The following is a 19,270-nucleotide window of genomic DNA, read 5'->3' as shown; positions in this document are numbered from 1 at the left end:
TAGTACTTTTGTCTAATTCAGAAGTTATCTAAAAGTTAGTTCAAATTACAGATTTGTGAAGGTTATTTATGAGACAGTATAGTAAGGAATCATTAAATAGGGGAGAAAGGAGTGGAAAAAGTTTAAATAATAAAATATTCTTCAAAACATGATAAAGAATTGGAAACATTTGGCTAATTAACGTTTTCATAGCTAAAACTCTTAGTGTTGATTAAAGTAAGAAATATTGTAAAAATGCATTGGCAGTTTGGCAATTCTTTTTTAGTATAGTTAAGCATGAAGCTGGATTTAGCATGGAGCCAAATTTCACATACATGTTTGCATTGCTTCACACTACGTTTACTGTTTTGTGTGGATAGTGCTAGCGTACTTATTGGTCATGTGCCTACAGTGAATTTCTTGATTGCACAGAATGTATAATGATATTGATGAACTTAAGGATATTGAATTGCACATTAAAGTATTCAATATGTGGGGTTTTGGGGGCCCTATGTAACACTGTAGCCTTCAGGGCAAATTGAGTATGAAAATTTAGGTTTGGTTTTTTTGTGTTTATTTTTGCTTCTAGTGTTCATTTGTTGGCTGTCTATTCTCCTCTGGCTTTGCTTGTGTATCCATATATAAAAAATCATGCTAGTGGAAGGCTTTTATTTGGTTCTGTGAATAGTTTGTTTTGTTTCCTATGCATTCCTAGCAAGTTGTCATTCATTCCTTTTGTCTGGAATTCCTGAGCTACTTTGTAAGGCTGCAGGAATTAATGGAGCACACCAGCTTTTTATCCTTAAACTAACTTTTCAGATTTTTGGCTTCTTTAGGTTACTTTCAGATTTAGGCTTCAGATTTTAGGCTACTTTATGTATGTTGAGTATACCCTTACAAATAGAATTTGAGTCATATTTCTCTCTCTAACTAGTTTCTCCAAAATTTGTAAAATATCTATGAATATTCTTAATTCATGGCATTGTGTTTGTTTACATATAGTCAAACAGGGTTGCCAGGGCCACTCAGGGAGAAAAAAACCCAGAAACCTGGCATGCTGGCAAAAGGGTAACATAGGAGATCAGTCAGAGTGGTGGAAAAACTGTAGAGAAAAGACACAAATATTCGGAAAGGTTGGATGGTTCTGCATGGCTTTGGGGCAGAATAGCTGAAGACAGCTGTTCTATGACCCTGAAGCAGATGGCAAGGAGTAAGTACAAGGGAATGTGGGGGAATTTATCTTAAACAGCTTGTTTACATATGTTGACCAGGAGCTGAACTTTCATCATCCATGTGCATGATGTTCCCTGAAAGGGGAACAATAAATGTTAATTACCTGCAGGTTGTGTTGGCTCCAGGTTTTCGGCATTGTGCCTGCACTGAATAAAAGCAAGCAGCTCCAGCTTCTCAGGGCTGCTCTCTGGCCACTAGAGCCAGGCAGCCACCTAGCTGCTCTTACACTGCATACCTGTGTCTGAGTACTCATTTCATCCATCAGCCAGGGTCTGCAGCACAGGCCTGGCAGGTGGTACCCCATGAGAGGAATGCTGCAATGGATCACAATGGAACCCTCGAAAATGAAAGTGAAGTGACTGCGCAGTGAGTAATTGGTGCCCGTTGGGGATTTCCAAGTTTGAGGGGATTTGCAAGCTAGGGTTTCATGATGGTGAGAAGTGACAGCATGCTGGCAGCCCTCACTTGCTCTGGGCACCTCCTTGGCCTTTTCACCCACTCTGGCCGTGCTTGAGGAGCCCTTCAGCCCACCACTGCACTGTGGGAGTCCCTCTCTGGGCTGGCCGAGGCCAGAACCGGCTCCCTCTGCTTGCGGGAAAGTGTGGAGGGAGAGACATAGGCAGAAACTGAGGCTGCGCAAGGTGCTCGCAGGCCAGCGTGAGTTCTGGGTGGGTGCGGGCTCTGCAGGCCCCACACTCAGAGCAGCTGGCCGGCACTACTGGCCCCAGGCAGTGAGGGGCTTAGCACCCAGGCCAGCAGCTGCAGAGGGTGCGCTGGGTCCTCCAGCAATGCCACCCCACCTGCATCGTGCTCGAATTCTCGCTGGGCCTTTGTTACCTCCCTGCGGGGCAGGGCTTGGGACCTGTAGCCTGCCGTGCCCAAGCCCCCCATGGTGGGCTCCCATGTGGCCAGAGCCTCTCTGACAGGTACCACCCCCTGCTCCGCGGCACTGGGTCCCATCGACCACCCAAGGGCTGAGGAGTGCAGGCACGTGGTGTGGGACTGGTGGGCAGCTCCGCCCACAGCCCTGGCAGGGGATCCACTAGACAAAGCCAGCTGGGATCCTGAGTCGGGTGGGGTCTTGGAGAACTTTTATGTCTAGCTAGAGGATTGTAAATGCACCAGTCAGCACTCAGCCTCTAGCTCAAGGTTTGTAAACGTACCAATCAGTGCTCTGTGTCTAGCTAATCTAGTGGGGACTTGGAGAACTTTTATGTCTAGCTAGAGGATTGTAAATGCACCAATCAGCAGTCTGTGTCTAGCTCAGGGATTGTAAAGGCACTAATCAGCACCCTGTCAAAATGGACCAATCAGCTCTCTGTAAAACAGACCAATCAGCTCTTTGTAAAATGGACCAATCAGCAGGATGTAGGTGGGGCCAGATAAGGGGATAAAAGCAGGCTGCCCAAGCCAGCAGCAGCTACCTGCTCTGGTCCCCTTCCACGCTGTGGAAGCTTTGCTCTTTTGCTCTTTGCAATAAATCTTGCTGCTGCTCACTTTTTGGGTCCACCCCACCTTTAAGAGCTGTAACACTCACTGTGAAGGTCTGCAGCTTCACTCCTGAAGCCAGCGAGACCACAAACCCACCAGGAGGGACAAACAACTCCGGATGGAAGGAATGAACAACTCCAGATGCACCGCCTTTAAGAGCTGTAACAATCATCGTGAAGGTCCGTAGCTTCACTCCTGAAGCCAGCGAGACCACGAACCCACCAGAAGGAATGGACAACTTCAGATGTGTTGCTTTTAAGAGCTGTAACGCCATGAAGGTCTGCAGCTTCACTATTGAAGTCAGCGAAACCACAAACCCACCAGAAGGAAGAAACTCTAGAGATGTCTGAACATCTGAAGGAACAAACTCCAGACACGTCTGAACATCTGAAGGAACAAACTCCGGACACACCATCTTTAAGAACTGTAACACTCACCACAAGGGTCCGTGGCTTCATTCTTAAAGTCAGTGAGACCAAAAACCCACCAATTCTGGACACAATGGGACGACAGTTATCAGCTCAACAGCAGCAGTATATAAAAGTATTGAAACAGCTGCTTAAAGCTAGTGGAGCCACAGTCTCAGAGGCCCAATTAAGGGACCTAATGCTGACTGTTGTTTCCCATAACCCATGGTTCCCAGAAGAAGGCATGCTAGACCTGGAGCTCTGGGAACAAGTGGGAAGAAATCTTAAATGACATCATGTACAAGGACAATGGGTCCCAGTAACATCTTTAATGTTATGGGCCTTAATTAAGGCTGCTTTGGCCCTGTTCTACACAGAAGAGCCTAAAAAGGGAAGGGAAGAGGGACCATCATATACCTTACCACCTCCTCCTTCTCCCTCAGCCCCACTGTTACGGGGTAAAGGTGCCACAGAGGAGATGGAGATTTTCCCTGAACCCCCTTCCCCAATAAATTGGAAAGAAGGCAAGGGATACATTACAGTTATGGGATCCTGTCTTAAGCAAGCGGTATTAGAAGGGGAGCTCTTGGCCTGCCTGGTGATGCAAGATCAACAAGGCAATCGGGTACATGAATTCATTACTTTCAACACTTACAGAGAAAAAAGAAAAAGCTTTAGAGAAACCAGAGCTGCTCGCCCATTTATGAAAGGATTAATTGACGCCATAGCAGACAATTTTCAATCAGTTGCAAGGTTATGACCCTGACATCATAAGAATACCCTTAAGTAAAAAACAATTTGAAGCAGTCCTGCCCCTATCTCTAGACCTTCAGATCGCACTCTCTGATTATGTGGGCCATTTAGAACATGCTCTTTCTGCTGATAAACGGCTCCAGTTCTTATTTCATACTCCTGTAGTTACACCTACAAAAGTAGTTCACTCCCCCATACCTAACACTTTAATGCTTTTTACTGATGGCTCTGGTAAAAATGGAAAAGCAGCTATCTGGTGGGAACTGCATAACTCCCTTACTCAATCTGGATTTACTAGCACTCAGAGAACTGAGGTTGAAGCCCTAATATTGGCCCTGGAAACCTTTTCCGCTCAGCCCATCAATATTGTTAGTGACTCTGCTTACTCTGTTTATTTATTGCAAAACCTTGAAACAGCCCTCATTAAGTCTACTCTTGAGCCCACCCTGAGTCCCCTTTTGCTTTGACTTCAGCAATTGCTAATTCAATGAACACATCTTGTCTTTATCACGCACATTCAGGCTCACAGCTCACTACCTGGCCCCCTGGCTCATGGCAATGATCAAGCAGATTTGCAGGTCATGATGTCACTACTTGACCAAGCCACACAATCACATCTGTTTCTTCATCAGAATTGGAGAAATTTATCTAAACAATTTCAACTTAGCCAAAGACTAGCAAAACAAATTATTTTACAGTGCCCAGATTGCCATCTCACAGGCACGTTCCCCCCCTTCAACAGGTGTTAACCCTAGAGGACTAGAAGCTAGTCAGTTATGGTAAATCATGTTATGCATATCCCTGAATTTGGAAAACTAAGATATGTACATGTATCCATTGATACCAATTCCCACCTAATTAGTGCTCATGCTCTTCCTAAAGAGTCAGCCTGATATGTCATTAAACATCTCTTAACCTTTGTGTTTATGGGGTGGCCCACAAAGATTAAAACTGATAGTGGTCTGGCTTACACCAGCTCACAATTTCAACAATTGTGTCAACAATGGAAGGTCCAACATTCCACAGGTATCCCATATAACCCCAAGGACAGGCCGTAGTGGAATGTGCCCATTTTACCCTTAAAAACATGCTCAGAAAACAAAAAATGGGGAATATGAGTAAAGATCCTGCAATACTATTGGTACAAGCCTTATTTACTCTTAATTTCTTAAATTTAGATGATTAATTTCAATCAACTATGGAAAAGCACTTTGCAAAAAACATTCAAGATATAAAACCTTCAGTTTTATGGAAATGTAAATAGTAGTGTATGGTGTGGGCCAAATGATTTGCTAATGTGGGGAAGAGGATATGCTTGTGTTCACATCCCCTGAGGTCCTCTTTGGATTTCAGCACAGTGCATCAAACCTTACCATGGCATGACTGGCACCCAATCTGGTACCAGAAATGAAGAAAATGACCCACCCTGCAGGACCCACGAGCCTGGACGATGCAGCTTCCTTGGATGACACAGGCCCCATACATTACCTGGGGGATGCTGAAGAAGACAACTCAGGAGGCCAAGCAAATCCTGTGCCAGACACAGACACCATTCACTCCAGATAATTTGTTCCTAGCTATGTTTTCTGTTGTACATTGCAACTCTCATAGGGTATTAACCTTTTTTATTATCTTACTTTGCCTGCCACCTGTACCTGCTACAGCCTATTGGGTCCATCTTCTAGATCCACCTTTTTTCAACCCTGCTACTTGGGCAGACACCCCCTTCCCAGCCTCTAACAATGTGACTGATCGGCTGGGAAGGACTGACATGCCCCCAGTGGGGTCCATCAGTAATGGCATACATTGGACTGAGGTGCCAAGTAACACTACATATCACTCCTTGACTGGAAAAGAACAAAACTGATTATACTGATGTTTGTCTATGTTATTTACTGGTTCTAGGATGCAAAGCTGGAACATGAGCTGTAACTGCTGCACCTGTCAAGGTTATCACTGTGCACATCTATATGCCTCAATCAACAAAACCTGATGCAAAAAACAGAAAAGGGAGAGACGTAGGAGATCAGTCACAGTGGTAGAAAAACTATAGGGAAAGGACGCAAACCTCTGAAAGGTTGGCAGGTTCTGTAGAACCCTGGGGGAGAATAGCTGAAGGCAGCTGTTCTATAACCCTGAGGCAGAGGGCAAGGAGTAGGTACAAGGGAGTGTGGGGAAATTTGTCTTAAACAGGCTTGTTTACTTATGTTGACCAGGAACTGATCTTTGATCATTCATGCATTCCCTGACAGGGGAACAACAAATGTTAATTACCTGCAGGTTGTGTTGGCTCCAGGTTTTTGGCATTGTATCTACACTGAATAAAAGCAAGGAGCTCCTGAGCTCCTCTCTGGCCACTAGAGTGAGACAATCACCTAGCTGCTCTTACACTGTATGCCTGTGTCTGACTACTCATTTCATCTGTTGGCCAGGGTCTACAGTTTAGGCCCAGCAGGGTAAGAATATCTTACCAGTGAGTCTCTTACCTCTTTTGCTCTGTGTAAACTGGTTAATCTCCTCTGTGAAGTTTTAAATTAATTGGTTTAGTAATAAGAACTTAAATATTTTGTCAGAAAAATAGAAAGTGTAATGCTTTTTAGTTCACTTGACTTTAGCAATCTTTGGGAAATAAAGATGGTTTTAAAGATTATTGGTAAAATACAATTGCCTTCAAAATGTAAATGTGTTCTAAATTATGTTCAAACATTGGTTTGCTAAATGCTTTAAGGTCATAAACTGCTTCTTTGGCTTTTGAAAATAGTTTAACTTGACTGCTTTCCAGCTAGGTAAGACCTGGGGACACGCACATGGAGTTGGCCATGCCCTAGCTATGCTGGCAAGAGTCAAACCTTATCAGAACATAACTTACCAGGTTTTACTACATTAAAGTTAAAATTTCTAAGAGTTGCCATTGTAACATGCAATTAAGACTATTAGAAACAGTTTTACATGCAAGGTGTGTAAGAACAGTAGAATGCGTGTGTGTGTGTGTATGTCTTTTAAGGTTATAAAAGGTTCTTGCTTCTTTAAAATTTCTGTCATTATTTTGGCAAAATAAATAATTAACCATAATCTGGAATTCCAAAATCAAACTTCCATTTCAAAATTGTCTTTCCTAATGCCTGGCTTTCTGGATGGATCAAAAGGCCCCTGAAAACATCCAGAAAAGAGGTAAAAAGGATTATTTGATGTGTTTAGGTACATGGGATTGCCAAAATAATGTTCAATATTATTTAGGTTATATTTTTGTGAATAATACTAATATATATTCCAAAATTAGATGGAATTTCTAAAATTCTAATGTCTAAGTATATACTACTAATCACAATTACAGTTATTATGTACCACAGTAATAACCAAATTTCCTTGTACAAAGCTACTAACCCAAGTAAAACAAAAACTTAAATATCAAGAAAATACTTTCATGTTAAACCAGCTAATACTGAAATTGTTTGAAATAGTTTATAACTAATGCTTGATCCCATATTCCTGGGAAAACAATTAAAGCTTCAGGTACATTTGGTCACCTGGTGGGCCATTTAAACATTTTATAAAGGGATTTCATTCAATTGTTACTTTTAATGCAATTTTTCTGGTTGTATAAAAGCTTTCCCCTGCAAGAGGGTTGATGTTATAACAGTAGATTATTATGCTACAGTGTATTTTTCACCAGGTAAAAACTAGCTTTTTACAGTTTGAATCATCTGGAAACATCAGAGACATACTCTCCTTGCCATCCACACTACAACAAAACTTTGGGATTTTGGGCTTTAGGTTCATGGTCTTGCAACCGAGAAGGGTCCCTCCACACTTTTGGAACTATGCACTCATTGGAACCCTTGAGGTAAAGCTAACGAGGGAAATTTTTTCTAAGAAGAAGATGGCATCCTCGATGTGAACAGCTTTTCCCAAATTCACAGATTAAGACTTCTATTGTCATGAAACTCTTATCTTGAATGTTTTTTCTTGCTTATGCCTCTATGAAGAGTGGAAGTGAAAAAGGGGTCTGTTTTGTGCACTAATGGGGTGTACTTTTATTTGTGAAGGAGTTTGCAGCCAGCCTTATACATGGATTACCTTATACTTTGATTGATAAAGAATAAAGGCCCAATGTAGGTAAGAAACGTTAATGGTACATATGTTTCCTCATAATCAGTCAAAAACAAAACACTGGTTCACTCCTGTTTACCCACATCATGGGTTAAAGAAAACAATGCCAGAAGGCTTTCACTCTTCTAAAAGGGCATCATTTGTTAGGTCCTTTTTCCATGGTTTACAGTAAAAGAAGCAATGATTAGAAATGTATCCTGCTGATATGCTGTACAGCAAATTCTACTGTAAAGCATACAGTTACACAACAGACTTTAAATTGTCTTGTGAAAGTTATGCTAAACAATAGAATTAGCTAAACAGAAAAGTACCTGTGTAGCTGCTGGCACTTCTGTCCTATTCAGAAATACATCAAATGAAGATTACAGAAATTCAGTGGTAAGGGATTGACAAAGAATTTGCTGAGTTAAGCAAGTAAACTCTTTAGCTCATTCTTTGATCGATTTTATTTTAGGAGTTTCAGTTTATGGGGACCTTGGGTAAGGCGCATACTCCAAACTCTTGGTATTATCCTCCCAATAGTTGTAATAATAGTCTCCCTGGTGTGCTGTATTCTCTCAAAGGTTTTAAATGTTTGCATGCACCATCTCTAGAATGTCATATAGTCTCTCTTCAAGGGGAATAACAGGAGCTTAAAAAAATGTGCAACCGTGAAGACACCTATAAATGATGTGCTGAGACCAGAAACTCAAAATGTTGGTAACTGAGAGTGGCACTAAGGCCCTAAGTTTTGGTTACACTCTCACCTAAGTGAGAGCATGACTAAAAAGGGGAAATTTTTTTAAACAAAATTATGGGAATCCATTGCTTTGACTAAACTCATGCAGTAGGCCCCAACAAACCAAGCCAAACCAAAATGGAGTTGCTCATGCTAAGAATTTAAAGAAACACATAGATTCTAAAATAGACCAGGGTTTGTTTTTTCTCCTGCAAATCTCTATAAAAAACATTTCTGACAGCATAGGTATCCACTCCCTGAAGTTCCCATTAAAATTTTTTACCAAATTCATTTCTTCTCACCTAGAGATCATCAAGCTTCAGATGATCATGTAACAAAGGTTCCAGCCAGTTCCAGGTGAAGACACCACCCCTGACCATCAGGGAGCTACCAACCCTGCCTCCACCAGACCGAGAAGGGCAAGAGATACGTGATCCCCAATAGTTAGGGACTATGTCCAAAGCCAGCATGAAGCGGTTACATAAAAAAAGACCATTGGTCCCTCTGCCTCCCATAAATATTTATGGGGATCACATCTCTCAGGGGGAAGATGAGGCAGGAAAGTAGGGTCTGGAGGCAGGGAACATAAGGCTGATTCACACTTTAGCTATGACAGGAAATATCCTCTCCATAGGACATAGGCCAAGTAAATGACTTTATAACTTTACTTCATCCTCTCCATTTACATAAGCCATACCCCAAGTAACCAATGGAATCCTCAACATCCACAAAAACTCTGTAATGGGGTCTTTGAGCCCCTGTGCTCAGGCCTGCTCCCACACTGTGGAGTATACTTTCATTTTCAATAAATCCCTTCATTCCCTCCTTGCTTTGTTTGTGCATTTTGTCCAGTTCTTTCTTCAAGACCCCAAGAACCTGGACACTCTCCACTGTTAACAGATTGAGTAGATATTACCATCCAAAATCACTGTTTGCTTCTGTTTCCTCTGCAAAATGTTGATTAATGGGAGAAAATATTTGTGTGACTAGTCTTGGGTGTAGGGACTCTGGTATAATTTTTGCTATAATAACTGGATTGAGTTGCTACTGGAATAAGTACACCACTGGAAAGTCTAATCATTGGTGGCCAAAAGATGGATCCTTTAAATTAGAATGACTCCTAAATTTTAAAAAGATATCTCTCATTCTAAGCAATTGCCTTATTTGTATTTGTGGGAGATCAAAAAAATTTTTTTAAGAAGACAAACAATAGTGTCATGGCTAGCCTTAGAAATTTGGCAAAATTGAAGAGCCAGAATCTAAAACAAAGCTAAAGTCCTTCATAAGTTCAAATGGCCTGCTTTGGAGCTGCTCCACCGTGTAGTCTGGTAGTTAAAATTCTGTGCTTTCACTGCCATGGCTTGGTTCAATTCCCAGTCAGGGAACCAGTTCATTTGTTTTGATATTTGTGTGACTTTTGATCTTTTGGAGCACCCATTTGTTATCAATCCCTTCCCCTTCTATGAACGGCTTTTGGTTTCCTGTCTTCTTCCATCTGTGGGGGCAAACAGAGCTTTTGGGCCTTGTGTATAAATGGTCAACTGAGAAGCTGAGACCCTGAAAAATATGACCAGATCAATGTGGGTTATCCTCCTTTTGTGGCTAAAAAGGAGCAAAACCTTCCTTTCTTTGAACCATTTTTGGGGTGGTTCTAGATTTTATAAGGACTGCTTTGCACCTCTTTGGAGATGCTTCCTGTGTCCTTGGTGAATGTATAACCTTATTTAAGGCTTATTGGTTTAGTGAGTCACTTGGGAGGGTACCTTCAGTTTAAAAAAAAAAAAAAGTTCAAAATCCAGGAATTTCAGCTGTTTGTCCTGGCTAAAATCTGACAATAAGATATTTAAAAGGATTTTTAAAAAGGTGTTCTATGGACAGAGGTCAGCTTAGTTAAAAGCTGATATTCAAGATCCTCCCTCTTTGCTGTCTTCAGTGCTATGTGAAGAAATCTAGGCCTGGTGTGGTGGCTCATGCTTGTAATTCCAGCACTTTGGGAGGCTGAGGCGGGTGGATCACTTGAGGTCAGAAGTTCAAGACCAGCCTGACCAACATGATGAAACCCCATCTCTACTAAAAATACAAAAATTAGCTGGGCATGGTGGCATGTGCCTGTAATCCCAGCTACTTGAAAGGCTGAGGCAGGAGAATTGCTTGAACTCGGGAGGCAGAGGTTGCAGTGAGCCAAGACTGAGCCATTGCACTCCAGCCTGAGCAACAAGAGCAAAACTCCATCTCAAAAAAAAAAAAAAAAAAAAAAGAAGAAGAAGAAAAGAAATCTGAGAGAAACTCTAATGACTCAGACCTCTTAAGGGACACAGAAAGAGTCACCACTCATCCCTTTTTAAGGTCTTCTGCCTTCCTGTGGAGTCTGAAGAGTCATGGACATGTTCCTCTCAAGTGTAAACTCTACTGTCTTTTACATCAATTACCCGATCTCTTTGGCTTTTAGGGGTACCAGGGATTACTGGTGAGACTGTGAGACAATACGCTTTTCTATGTGTGATGACTGGTGGATCACTGGTGAGGGCTGCAGTCTGGGAGGTGGCTGACAGTGGTTATGAAATCGCCTTTGCAAAGATCATAATTGAGGAAATTATGTCATGAAAGAGATCAGACCTAATCGACCCCATCTTCCTTCTAACTTCTAAACTACCTTTGTTCATTCCTGGGTGTAGGCCGAACTAGCCTTGGGAAGGAATTTAGTTTATAGTTTAAACTCCGAAACGAAATGGATAATAGCTCTTTCCCCAAAAAACCCTTCTTGCCTGGGGACCAGTCTGCCTTTGTAGGACTAACAAATTAGCTTCAAAATTAGATATCACAGTTTAGGGGTCATGCAGCCTCTGGCTGCAAGAGTCCGAACCTCCCCAAATTTCTCCTGGGAATAACATCACTGTTGTAAAACCTAAGATTAGTGCTTGAGATATTTTGCAGGCCCTACATTCCAATGCAGCAGATGACATCATCCAGACTGATTATCTGGCACAACCAATTTTGCCATCCCACCCAGGAAGGGAAGTCAGCAAGAACTCACTTCCACCCCCTGTGATTTTATCTTCAACCCAACCAATCAGCACTCCCCACTTTCCGAGCCCATACCCCAAATTATCCTTAAAAACTCTGATCTCCGAATGTTCCAGGGGACTGATTTGAGTAACAATAAAACTCTGGTCACCCTGCACACCCGGTTCTGTGTCAATTACTCTTTCACCATTGCAATTCCCCTGTCTTGATAAACTGATTCTTTCTAGGCACCCGGTAAGGTGAACCCACTGGGTGGTTAAAGTTGCAATGAATGGTAGTCACCACAAGGGAATACCCCTTTCCTTGTGCATTTATTATTTAGTCTTTTTTTACATTTTAATTTTATTTTAAGTTCCAGGATATAGGTGCAGGATGTGCAGATTTGTTACAAAGGTAAATGTGTGCCATAGTGCCATAACCGCTCAAGGGGTTCACTTTGCCCGCTGCCTAGACAGAACCAATTTATCAAGACAGGGGAATTGCAATGGAGAAAGAGTAATTCATGCTGGGCTCGCTGTGCGGGAGAGTGGAGTTTTTTTTTGTTGTTGTTTCGTTTGATTTTTGTTTTTGTTTTTGTTTTGAGATGGAGTTTCGCTCTTGTAGCCCAGGCTGGAGTGCAATGGCGCGATCTCAGCTCACGGCAACCTCCGCCTCCGGGATTCAAGTAATTCTCCTGCCTCAGCCTCCTGAGTAGCTGGGATTACAGGCGTGCACCACCACGCCTGCCTAACTTTTAAAAATATTTTTGGTAGAGATGAGGTTTCACCATGTTGGCCAGGCTGGTCTCGAACTCCTGATCTCAGGTGATCCACCCTCCTTGGCCCCCCAAAGTGCTGGGATTACAGGCATGAGCCACCGCGTCTGGCCCCAGAGTTGTATTATTAATCAAATCAGTCTACCTGAGCATTCAGGGATCAGAGATTTGGTGGGTAGGGGCTTGGGAAGTGGGGAGTGCTGATTGGTCAGGTTGGAAATGGAATCATAAGGGTTCCAAGTGAGTTTTTCTTGCTGTCTTCTGTTCCTGGGTGGGATGGCAGAACTGGTTGAGCCAGATTACCAGTCTGTGTGGTATCAGCTGATCCATCAAGTATGGGGTCTGCAAAATATCTCAAGCACTGACTTTAGGTTTTATAATAGTGATATTATCCCAGGAGCAATTTGGGGAGGTTCAGACTCTTGGAGCCAGAGGCTGCACAACCCCTAAACTGGAATTTCTAATCTTGTAGCTAATTTGCTAGTTCTGCAAAGGCAGACTGGTTTCTAGGCAAGAAGGGGTGTTTTTCAGGAAAGAGCTGTTATCAATTTTGTTTCAGAGTCAAACCATAAACTGAATTCCTTCCCAAAGTTAGTTTGACCTAGGCCCCAAGATGAACAAGGACAGGTTAAAGGTTAGAAGCAAGATGGAATCAGTTAGGTCTGATTTCTTTCACTTTTATAATCTCCTCAGTTATAGTTTTGCAAAGGCGGGTTTACTTTGCTGCACCTATCAACCAGTCACCTAGGTATTAAGCCCCACATGCATTAGGTATTTATCTTGATGCTCTCCCTCCCTTCACCCACTCCCAGCAGACCACAGTGTGTCCGTGTGCTCTCATTGTTCAGCTCCTACTTATCAGTGAGAACATGCGGTGTTTGGTTTTCTGTTCCTGTGTTAGTTTGCTGAGGATAATGGCTTCCAGCTCCATCCATGTCCCTGCGAAGGACATTACCCCAGTCCCTTTTATGGCTGCATAGTATTTTGTGGTGTATATGTGCCACATTACCACATTTTCTTTATCCAGTCTACCACTAATAGACCTCTGGGTTGATTCCATGTCTTTGCTATTGTGAATAGTGATGCAATGAACATACGTGTGCATGTATCTTTATAATAGAATGATTTATATTCTTTTGGGTATATACCCAGGAATGGGATTGCTGAGTCAAATGGTATTTCTGCCTCCAGGTCTTTGAGGAATCACCACACTGTCTTCCACAATGGTTGAACTAATTTACATTCCCACCAACAGTGTAAAAGCATTCGTATTTCTCCACAACCTCACCAGCATCTGTTGTTTCTTGACTTTTTAATAACCACCATTCTGACTGGCATGAGATGGTATCTTATTGTGGTTTTGATTTGTATTTCTCTAATGATCAGTGATTTTGAGCTTTTTTTATGTTTGTTGGCCACATGTATGTCTTCTTTTGAGAAGTGTCTCTTCATGTCCTTTGCCCACTTTTTAATGGGGTTGTTTTTTTCTTGTAAATTTGTTTCAGTTCCTCATAGATTCTGGATATGAGATCTTTGTCAGATGGATAGATTGCAAAAATTTTCTCCCATTCTCTAGGTTGTCTGTTCACTCTGACGATAGTATCTTTTGCTGTGCAGAGTTCTTTAGTTTAATTCAATTCCATTTGTCAATTTTTGCTTTTGTTACAATTGCTTTTGATGTTTTCATCAAGAAATCTTTGTCAGTGCCTATGTCCTAAATGGTATTGCCTAGATGGCCATACTGCCCAAAATAATATATAGAATCAATGCTTTTTTGTTTCGTTTTTTGAGATGGAGTTTCACTGTTGTTGCCCAGGCTGGAGTGTAATGGCACAATCTTGGCTCACTGCAGTCTCTGCCTCCTGCGTTCAAGCAATTCTCCTGCCTCAGCCTCCCGAGTAGCTGGGATTACAGGCATGTGTCACCATGCCCAGCTAATTTTGTATTTTTAGTAGAGACAGGGTTTCACCATGTTGGTCAGGCTGGTTTTGAATTCCCGACCTCAGGTGATCTGCCCACCTTGGCCTCCCAAAGTGCTGGGATTACAGGTGTGAGCCATGTCCACCCTTATAGATTCAATAGATTCAATACTATTTCTATTAAACAACTATTGACATTCTTCACATATTTAGAAAAAGCTACTTTAAAATTCATATGGAACCAAAAAAGAGCCCATATAGCCAAGACAATTCTAAGCCAAAAGAACAAAGTTGGAGGTATAATGCTGCCTGATTTCAAACTATGCTACAAGGCTATAGTAACCAAAACAGCATGGTACTGGTACAACAACAGACACACAGACCAATGGAACAGAATAGAGATCTCAGAAATAAGACCACACCTCTACAACCATCTGATCCTTATAAAACATGACAAAAACAAGCAATGGGGAAAAGATTCCCTATTTAATATATGGTGATGGGAAAACTGGTTAGCCATATGCAGAAAATGGAAACCAGACCCCTTCCTTACACCTTATACAAAAATTAACTCAAGATGGATTAAAGACTTAAATGTAAAACTCAAAATTATAAAAATCCTTGGATCCCAGGTGGAATGGCTGGATAATTTGAGTCAGGTAGATAATTTGAGGTCAGGAGTTCAAGACCAGTCTGACCAACATGATGAAACGCTGTCTCTACTAAAAATGCAAAATAATTAGCCAGGCATGTTGGGGCATGCCTGTAGTCCCAGCTACTCAGTAGGCTGAGGCAGGAAAATCAGTTGAACCTGGGAGGCAGAGGTTGTAGTGAGCCGAGATCATGCCACTGCACTCCAGCCTGGGTGACAGAGCAATACTCCATCTCAAACAAACAAACAAACAAACAAAAAAAAAAACCAGTCCTTGTGCATTTAAATAAAAGTGCAGGTATGGACTCACCACCAAGGGATAAAACTCTTATGGGGGATGGGCTGTTCACAGAGGGGACTGATTGACATTGGGTTACCTACCAGCCAGGAGAATGTCTTTGTAGTGAGGTACACTGTGGAAGCCTGTGTCATGGCCTGGTGTCATGGTGTTTCCTTCTTTTCTGGGGAGCCAGGATTCAATATAAAAGTGGCATCCTTGATTTTTAAAGATTTAGATGTGTTGCCCTCCAATTGTGCCTGCTTTTTACATATTTAAATATTTGGCCCCAGAAACTGCAAATACTTTCTTTGTCCTATTCATTAAAGGGCTCCACCTGAAGCAGTAATACGTTTTGTTTTCCAGAGTCAAACTTTTTTTCTTTTGAGCTATTTATAGCTTATAGCAATTTGGGCAAAGTGTGTATATATGTGTATATATATATATATATATATATATATTTTTTTTTTTTTTTAGACAGGGTCTCACTCTGTCACTCAGGCTAGAGTGCAGTGATGCAATCTCAGCTCACTGCAACCTCCACCTCCTGGCTCCTGGGTTCAAGTGATTCTCATGCCTCATCCTCCAATGTAGTTGGGATTACATGTGTGTGCCACCACACCCAGCTAATTTTATATTTTTAGTAGAGACAGGGTTTTGCCCTGTTGGCCAGGCTAATCTCAAACTCCTGGCTTCAAGGGATCCATCTGCCTCAGCCTACCAAAGTGTTGGGTTTATGGGCATGAGCCACAATACCCAGCAAAGTATACTTTTGTGAACAAAAATGGAAATATTTGCCTTTCTCTCTACCTGATTCCTCCAGAATTCAGAAACTGTTTGCAAGTATTCTTATTTTATAACAATATAGGAATTTACATAAGTTCAATAAAAATCTGTTTTCTTTTGTAACAGGACATATTGGAGACACTGGTAATTTCCCCAAGGCTTTGACTGGAATGACATCTTTTCAGATACGACGAGACTGGTTTGAGGAATTAAAGTTGACTTTATAGACTGTACCCTGTCTACATGGTTCTCTTACAAGGTTCCTGACCTTGTTGTAAGTGAAAAATGTTGTTTTTTGATAGGGCCAGGAACCTCAAGATATTTGGGGATCTCAAAAAGAAAGGAATTCACCCAGTTCATACAGGTATTAAAGGCACAGTCTGATGGTGAATCCTTGGCTTGGCTTTATAACTTCAGGAGGCTTTTAAAAGTCTAATCTGAAATTCCTTATGAAATAATTCCAGCAAAGCCAACTTAAAAAGAAGACTTGTGAACAGACTAAGTACAGAAAAAAAAATAAAAATAAAAAATGAAAAAAGAAGCCTATATGGTCAATCACTATTCTTGTTATACTTTATGCAAATAATCAGGCCAAACATAATACTAAAACTTATTTTACAAGTAGATTGGTCCTACTAAGATTTATCTTTGGTAGAAATGGGAAACAGGAGAGAGAAATTAAGTTTCAGATAAAAACTATAGCACACCTGTTATTAGATTCTAGCCCTTATCGTTGTTTCTGAGTTTTAAAATTTTCCTACCATTTGGACTAAATCCTGAATTATTTCATGGCTACAACAAGTTTCTAAAGAACCACCTGGGTTCAATTATCTTCACAATGTTTGTAATGGCTCCCTAAAGAAAGAGATTTGGGGGTTTTTGTTTTTCCATTCTGGCATACCAATTTTCTTTTTGGTTATAATCCATATGTGTTATTTCTGAGAAAATTAAATCATGGTGTTTATGTTTCAACAGGCAACAGCAGCTACATAAATCAATGGCTTGACCAAGTTCTCACTTTTGCCACTCTGTGATGCCATCCCAAATGAGCTTTGGGGGACTCTTAAAAAAAAATCCTTACTGAGACTGCCTCCCTTTCCCCCTTTGACATGGGACAGAACTCTCTGGAAATGAGCCTTCCCAGTGACAAGGGACACTTGGACAGTTAGATTTTGATCACAGGTGCTTTCAAGAAGAAAGATTTTCATCAAAAGGGGGTAAATAAAAAAGAAAAAAAAAAACGTTTTACATGAGGAATATGAGCCCCTTTAAATTATCAGGCCCAGAAAGGCATTTAAAATGTAACATCAGTCCTGTCTCACTCCCTCTTGAGCTAAATAATTACCTCTTAAAGACACTTGTTATGTGGGCCCTAGACCATCTTGATGCCAAATAGCTATAAAATATCATACACCTATAATTTAGCAATGTATAATCAATCACCACCCAATGTTATTTTTGTAAACCAATGAGAATTACTGACAAATAACTTTTTGTAATCACCTCTCCTCCTGATTTGTTCTTTTTTTTTCTTTAAAAACTTGAACTGCTCTTTTGTTCTCCAGGGCATGTCCCAAGGCAACTTGGAAGTGTGTCCCAGGATGTATCCCTCAACATTTGTGTTTGAATAAATTCTCTTTAAACTATATTCTGACCTTTTTTTATTACTTTAGGTTGACCTGGCCTTGCTCTTGAATAAAACTTTTAAATAATACAAGCTTCTGAGACATGTAACCCATCTTCTGCTTATACAGTTTGATACTGGACCAAAGTAAAACACTAGACTTTTTGTGTACAAACTTCATAGTGTTGGACTTGATCTATTGTTTCAGCCATTTCAGAATATTTTGAATTTGAATTTTGTCTCAATCATTTCATCGATCAGCATGCTACAGAAGTCAGCGTAACAGTCATTGGTGAAACTCTTGAAAAATTTAGGGCTGAGGGACCACCTTCTAAGTTATTCTTCCTAATAAATTTTTTCTTGATTTGGAATATTTCTTAACTAGCACCATTTGGGTTATTCAGCAAGTTAAAAAACCCTCTGTCTGTGACAAGCAGCCCACAGTTCTTTCACAAGACTCTTTCATGAGATTTTTGGTCATGCTGAAATCTGAATACTCTCTGTACATAAAATTCTTTTGATTTCCAGTAAGTAGCACTTTAGGAAAAGGAAAATGCACTTATGTTGGTATGGCCTCTTCTTACTGAACTCATACTGTTACTAAGATCATTACTTACTTTGGAAACTAAAAAAACGATCTTTAAAATTATTAGTTCTAGTCTTATTGAGTATTCATGATATTTACTCTTTTTGCAGAATTTCTTAAAGATTACTGACGTCATTTCAGCTAGTCAATGAAAATACCAAATGATAAAATGAATAGTTGCATGTATTTATTATGTCCCAGATACTATGTTAAAGTGCTTTAGCTGAATTATCACCCTAACCCTATGAGGTATTTACAACTGAAATTTATTGCCGTTAAACTATTTGCCAGGAGAACACAGTAGATGCTAGATATATCTGACTCCGAAACCTGTTTTCTCAATCAATATGATATTACCATCCCTTGGGATACAGTGATTTAGATGGAATCTTAAACAAGTTGGGCCTGCAATTCCTTATTATTTCTATCTTTTCCACTCAACTCTGATGGGCCATTTCTTTGCCCAGGGGGGAAAAAAGGTAGTAAAATAGGAGTAGAGAAGTTCTACTTCATCGTTGCTATATGTTAACCTACCATCATTATTTTCAAGGTGGGGCGTTCCTTTCCCCAGAACTCTTTCTGATCTGAATTTAATGCTTTCTTTAGCATTTTTTAAAATTATACTTTAAGTTCTAGGGTACATGTGCACAATGTGCAGGTTTGTTACATATGTATACTTGTGCCATGTTGGTGTGCTGCATCCATCAAAACGTCAGCACCATCAACTCATCGTTTACATCAGGTATAACTCCCAATGCCATCCCTCCCCCCACCCCCCTCCCCATAATAGGCCCCGGTGTGTGATGTTCCCTTTCCCATGTCCAATTGATCTCATTGTTCAATTTCCACTTATGAGTGAGAACATGCGGTGTTTGGTTTTCTGTTCTTGTGATAGTTTGCTGAGAATGATGGTTTCCAGCTGCATCCATGTCCCTACAAAGGACACGAACTCATCCT

General features: G+C 41.0%; 1 long non-coding RNA gene across 5 annotated transcripts in view; it reads left to right on the top strand.

The window, feature by feature from the left end:
• Nucleotides 1-17,749, top strand: part of LOC106999639 (uncharacterized) — a 33,044-nt gene extending 15,295 nt beyond the window's left edge. For 2 of the 5 annotated variants that reach the window (XR_013412562.1, XR_013412560.1), the window contains 2 exons: nt 16,230-16,377; nt 17,079-17,749. This is a non-coding gene — a long non-coding RNA (uncharacterized LOC106999639). Of the gene's footprint in view, nt 1-886; nt 1,579-1,630; nt 7,035-7,909; nt 7,980-16,229; nt 16,378-17,078 lie in introns of those variants that run through there. The other 3 variants (XR_013412563.1, XR_001446532.3, XR_013412561.1) reach the window with 3 other exon arrangements.
• Nucleotides 17,750-19,270: the final 1,521 nt, after the last annotated feature.

The sequence above is a fragment of the Macaca mulatta genome, chromosome 1 (genome assembly GCF_049350105.2).
Source record: "Macaca mulatta isolate MMU2019108-1 chromosome 1, T2T-MMU8v2.0, whole genome shotgun sequence".
NCBI lineage: Eukaryota > Metazoa > Chordata > Mammalia > Primates > Cercopithecidae > Macaca > Macaca mulatta.
Note: the sequence above shows the minus strand (reverse complement) of the source record. Positions and strands in the feature narration are given on the sequence as shown.